Source organism: Micropterus salmoides, unplaced genomic scaffold (genome assembly GCF_014851395.1).
Source record: "Micropterus salmoides isolate LMB-PRFRI ecotype aquatic unplaced genomic scaffold, ASM1485139v1 Ms_hic_scaffold_14, whole genome shotgun sequence".
NCBI classification, from domain to species: domain Eukaryota; kingdom Metazoa; phylum Chordata; class Actinopteri; order Centrarchiformes; family Centrarchidae; genus Micropterus; species Micropterus salmoides.
Window position 1 is genome coordinate 29,465,768 of NW_024040485.1, and position 6,648 is coordinate 29,472,415.

Here is a 6,648-nt window from a genome sequence, read left to right on the forward strand (position 1 = left end):
GTTGTTGCAGTTAAGCTGCCATCCTTTGGAGTAACACCTAAAACACTGCTGAGGGTGCAAGTGTGTGTACACTTTGTCACGGTCAGCCATGGCACCATGTACCAATACCATGAAGTATTCAAATCATTCACTTAAATGAAAGTAATAATATCGCACTGAAAAAATACTCCACCACATTCAAAATGTTACTAAAGTAAAAAACTATGTAAGTATTATCAGCAGAATGGACTTAAAAGTACCAAAAGGTAAAAGTACTCATAGTGCAGTAAATGTTCCCTGTCAGTGTTTTACTTGTATGTTTTTGGATTAACGAGATGTCTATATATATATATATTTAGATAGGCAACTTACACAAAACACGCATGAGGTATGTTAAAAGGAGTCTCAGACTGAAGATACTTTGTTGTCTGACCGGTTGTTTGTGCAGAGGATGAGAAGCGTTATCCATAATTCTGAGCAGTTTGTGCAACACCCACATGGAAAGAACCTATATAAACATATATGTTTTAATATAGGTTTTGATATAGGTTTTTAATATATGTGACATATATAAAATTGGCCGTTTTCCTATATTATATGTACATATATGCATATATGTGTACCTATATCCGTACATACATGTACCTATATCAGTGCACATATATGCACCTATGTTTACCTCATCATGTGTTTGTAGCATCGCTGTTCTGTGAGAACCATGTTTCTCTAAAGTCAACTATTCATGAGCCCAGAAAAACAGCCCTGTTTCCAGCTGATCTAAGGTCAGATTTAAAAGTTTATTTAGATTAAGAAGTAAGATAATTTTCTCAACTCTTAAAGGAAAAACTTTATCCTTCAGTTTATCAGAAAAAATTCATATTCAAAATCAACACATTTGGAGATACATGGTTTTCAATGGACAGGAAAGGTATGAAAGATCGTAATCTTAAAAAGTAACTAGTGATTAAAGTGGTCAGACAAATGTAGTGCAGTAAAAAGTACAATATCTCCCTCTGAGAGGTAGTGGAACAGAAGTAGAAAGCTGCATGAAAATACTCAAGTAAAGTACAAATACCTCTAATGTGTACTTAAGTACTACTGTCCATGCTACTGTCCAGCACTGTTATTCATTAGAAATTCACATTTCATTTACAAATATCACTTGACTTCTAAAATGCACATTCTGTATGTTCAGGGAAAGGCATCACATCAGAGGGGAAAGGCAGGTAATCAATAACCTTTGCAAAACTGTGTTAGTGACAACCCATCTGTGAATGTGATTTGAACAAATCGACATAAAAACTTACCCAGTGCAGACTGGGGCGGGAATTTGTCTCTGGTCAGTCCACTCTCCAGACTAAGCATTTGTTGGTGTTGCTGGGTCTTTACAAACCTTTATTCCTGCATTCTTGAGAATTTTATTCAAGCACAGTACTTCACAAAATGAGCAATTTAAATGCATTTTCAAAACAAGAAACATATATTTAGCTCTCAGATGAACCCTGACTAGTAGCTGTCCGGACCATGCACCCATGATTTAAATGTCAAGAGAGAATTGATGCAATAAAAATTTGGACCCACCAATTTGCAAGAGCCAGGCAAGACACAAATTTTACTGCCTGTACCCAAAATCAACCACTAGAGGTCAACAACAGGCCTCTATAGGCCATTATCATATAAACGTGTTTGAAATTTATTTTCTATCTGCACTTATAATAGATAAAATAATACCAATACACAAACTCTCAAGCTTGTGACTAGTACATGTCTTTATTTATTGCTGCAGAAACTCACTGGCCTCACTCTGCTGATACAAAATGCATGGAAAATGTATGGCAAGAGTCAACAGTACTGATGTACATGTATTTGTTGCTTTTGAATTGAGTAATTTACCAGGAAAACATTATAATGGTAGTGTTTAATATTAGTACATAATGTTAGGATGTTAGTATGACGTCTCCACTGGCAGCAGTAGAAGTAGCACCAAAAGAAAAGTCTGTCATTTTAAGGTGCTTTGCTGAACCTCCCTCTAGTGACTTTTTTTCCCTCCTTCAACTTTTCAACACCACCTTTGCGTTTCATCGCATGTTTGTTATCCATGATTTTTGAGACACAAATGTTGGACCCTATTGTTGTCACCACTGACCCTTAATGGAACTACAATGGTAACAAAACTACTTAAACCTTTTAAAAGCTTTTTAGAAGTGTAAACACAGCACAAAACAAAATATTAAAATATTGGTTCATGCACTTCACTTACTGTAAAGCAACATATCTGGGAGACCCATTGGTTAGAGTGGTTGTTCTTGAGCTCAAGTCCTGATCTCTGTGTTCAGTATCAGCCCCGCTGAGGTGTCCCTTAAAGCTGCAGCAGGGAATTCTTTTAATAATGAGTTTTTGGCATATTTGCTGAAATCAGTATATCTTAACAGCTAATCTGTGTAAAAAGCAGGTTTTTTCTTGCTCCTCTTACTGCTCCACTGAATCCACCACTCCTGGGTCAAAACAACCACTCAGAGCCAGGCTCAGTCTCTTAACGCAGTGTCAATCACTGCTCGTGCACACGCTGTGCAGCCCCCCTCCATGTTCTCAGTTAAGCTCCTTATCTGCAGTGCAACGTCTGAGAAACAACCAGCAGCAGTGAAATAACTGCCCATTCCTCCTTTTCCAACAACAGTGTATACAGTGCTACACACTACACAACACGCCGGGCTTCGAGGTCAACCTGTTCAATTACATTCAATTTAATTTAAATAGGGCCAATTCACAACAGAAGTTATCGCGTTGCACTTTTCATAGAGCAGGTCTAGACACAGCCCAATGCAATATCTACACAGAAAAGTAAAACAACTGTAACTGTAAACTACAAGAGAGGGAAGAAGTCGAGTTAGTAAAATGCATTAATGGGATAAGAATGCACACAGATGGAGAGGGAGATGCCACAAACATTGGAGAATAACTTTTGAGGGGCACAGTGGTGAAGTAGCCTCTGAAACCTGGGGCGCTCTGACCTGAGCTGCAAAGCGTTGGAGGGATGTGTTTGAGATGAGTCGATGTGAGGAGGGGCCGCGGTCTTGGCGATACTCCCGCCGTGCAGAGCGAGCCCTACTTGGGATGAAGTTTCGAAAGGCAACTGGCTCCTTCTTGTGGCTTTGGTGTGACGGGCTTAGCGGAGTGATACAAGCAGCAAAGAGAGACGCAGAAGGGTTGAAAGTTAAATTATAACCGAGTGCTGCTGAAATAGTGACAGTTTTAACAAATATGTAAAACGTTTTTTTTTAAAAACTGGAGCTTTAACTGCATCCAAGATCTCTGCTTGTTGAAGGGCTGCTGTTCTCTATAGCTCAGCATGACCTCTGACCTTAATGACTCCTGTAAAGGTACAGTCTCACTAGCTTTGAATTGCCCCACATTAAGCCTCATAAAAGGACGTGATGTTACATGTCATGTGGTGACAGTTGACTATCTAAGAGTGATTTCTAAACACAGTGCATCACTGTTTGTTTTTACTGGCTGATCAATTTGGTCCGCAGTCCGCCAGAGCTGAAAAACAGCAACACATTCCTCAATTCATAGTTAGGGCTTCAACTGAAGTGAACGGGAGAAAGATCAAATGTTCTCAGAGACTGATGCTAATGTGTCTGCACCTTCCTGCGGCAGTATCAAGTATCAAATACAGATGATGTCATTTTAATAGCTGGAATTGTTCACCTACGATGTGTGTAAATGAGGCCTACACACACAATGTGCTGCCATCAAATTCATTAGTCATAAGTTTTGTCAGGAATTCACTTGACCAAAGTTGGCACTAATGCTTACTTTGACTTTATCTTACTTTGCAGACGTAGCAGCGAACATAGGTTTTAGCAAGAAACTAAGTCACAAGCTACTGATGCTAATATATTGTAAAATCAGCGGCTGTCCTGCACAATCAGCAGCAGGCAAACTGTCGGAAGTCTAAACATTTCGTCAGATTGATCAGTAACATAACCTGACAAAAAATTGCTCTCCTGGGTTATAATAGTAACCCTGCATTCTGGGAGCGTAGTGCTCTAGTAGCATAATAAGCTCTTTAAGATGAGATGGATTTTATAAAATCAATCAATCAACTTGCGAATCCAAGATGGCCGCCACCAGCCTGGTTCTTCGTTTGTGTGCTTGAGCTGAGTTACTCATATATGTGTTATTTTATGTCCCTGGCTTCTGCAAAATCTAACCAAGGAAAGTAATCTCTTCCGAGAAACTCATAGTTTATCGAGTGTCTTTGTTTAGTGTCTTGTTATACTTAAATCTATCCTAAAAGGAGAAGTATTACTGCCACTGGCCTGCTGATTTTTTTTAATGATCTGCTGAAAGACCCAAACTGATCACTTTGGTGCCATCAGATCAGGTCTGGGCCTAGTTTATCCCCCCCACACCTGGGCGGTAGTGGTGCAACAATAGCTTGGATTTAGCTTGGCCATGCTCTTCCTGCAAGACCTGCGGACTTGATGTGAGGATCACTGATGCTGCGTGCTGGTTAACGCATTGCACCTGTGAAGCGTCTCAGTATTGATTTAATCACAACAATTTTCATGGACCACTGAAAACCTGCGTGTTGATCAACACATTTGGACCAGTGAAGCGTCTCAGGATTGTTTTACCACAAGATTCACAAAACTCTGCAGTGAGCCCTTGGAGCCTTTAGCCTATGTTTTATGAAAGCACAATGCATCTTTTACTATTTTTACTACTCACAGCATTTAATGACACAGCATTTAACTCTCCAACTAAGGACGCATGCAGCTATCACCTGCTTATCCATCCTGCTCAGCAACAAACACTCTACATTCATCTAACACAAATGAGCCCCTCGTTACAACTGCTAATAGTGAACGCCTTAAATAACCACTCTACTGTGCAACGTGGACTCTTCATCACACTCGTCAGCCAGTGTGATGAAAAACACACAGTGAATACCAAATCTATTGTCTCACTACTTTTGCTGTTATTTGGGAACGTACAGCCAAATCCTGGGCCTGACTCACTACAAAATATATATTCCCCATGCAACTTCAACAGATCTGCACTTGGAATTATGCATTTTAATGATAGAAGTCTCCTTCCAAAAACGGACATGCTAAGAGTGTAGGTTGATGCAACAGATATGGACATCATGGTCTTATCAGAAACCTGGTTAAATTCAACAATAACAGATAAAATGATTGCTATTGATGGCTATAATATTTTTAGAGCAGATCGTTCAGAGTTGCTATACATGTTAAATCAAAATTTTTAAGCTCAGTGACATTGTCAGTAAGTAAAGTCAAACAATTTGATCTACTGGCATTGAAAGCAAATTTATTCAAGGACACACACCTCACTATTGTTGGCTGTTACAGGCCACCCTCCGCTACAAAAGAAACTATTTCCTCTCTTCATGATGTACTACATCTTAACATAAACCTCGTTATGTTTTTAAAAGGTGTTTTAAACGTTTTAATGAACAGGCGGACGATCTGTACAACTGTAACTTGTCTGTCTGATACCTGATGTGGAACATGCCTGGGAATATTTTCACAATGCCTCAGCTATTTGTAATAAGCATGCTCCTTTAAAGAAATTTAGGGTTAGTGGGAGGAATAACCCATGGTTCACTGAAGATTTAAGCTCTATGATCAGAGAACGAAATGTTGCATGGGGCAAAGCTCAAGCCACAAATTCTACAGCTGACTGGACTGCTTTCAGAACTTTAAGAAATAAATGCACAAGCATGACCAGAAAAGCAAAATCAGATTATTATCTAAAAAATGTATCTGAAAACACCTCTAAATTCTGGAAGCAAATTAAGTCTCTGTCTGGTTCCAATTCTTCTTCAGGTCTCCCGCAACATATTTTTGTAAATTCAGTTGAAATTAAAAACAAAATTGACATAATTGGAAATTTTAACAATCCCTTTGTATCAGCTGGCAGTATTTTCAATGAGTTCAGATCAGGCTATCATTGCTCTAACTCCAGCACTGAAACACCACCGGAAACTTACAGCTAAGCCTATAGCATACATTTTTAATTGTAGTCTGCAAACAAATTCAATCCCCAAATTGTGGAAAGCAGGCTATGTGCTTCCCTTGCTAAAGGGTGGCGAGTCGACCCTTCTAACTGAGGTACAGTCAGGTCTTAGAGCTGGACACAGCACTGTTACAGCAACTTTGTTGCTATTAAATGACATTATCAGTGCCTTGGCTAGGACAAAAAGCAACACTGCGCTGCCTTATTTGTGGATTGGAAAGGACGTGCAGACTGCTAAACTGCACCTTTATGCAGATGATACTGTGATATATTCAGTTGCCCCTTCACTGAACCAAGCCATAAATGACCTTCAGTTAGCCTTTCAACAGCTTCAAGTCTCACTACATGGCCTCAAGTTAGTGCTAAAAACTAAGAAAACCAAATGTATGATGTTTTCAAGGGTTCGTTGACAACCTCCAGATAATATAACTATGAACACTTTATTGAAAATGTTTCATCCTATAAGTATTTAGGTTTTTGGCTGGACGACAAACTTTCTTGTAAAACAGCTGAATCAAAGGCTGGGGTTTTACTTTAGAAATAAGGCTTGTTTTAACACAATAGCCAGAAAAAAAACTTCTGCAGGCTACCTTTTTAAGTCTTTTGGACTATGGTGATGTT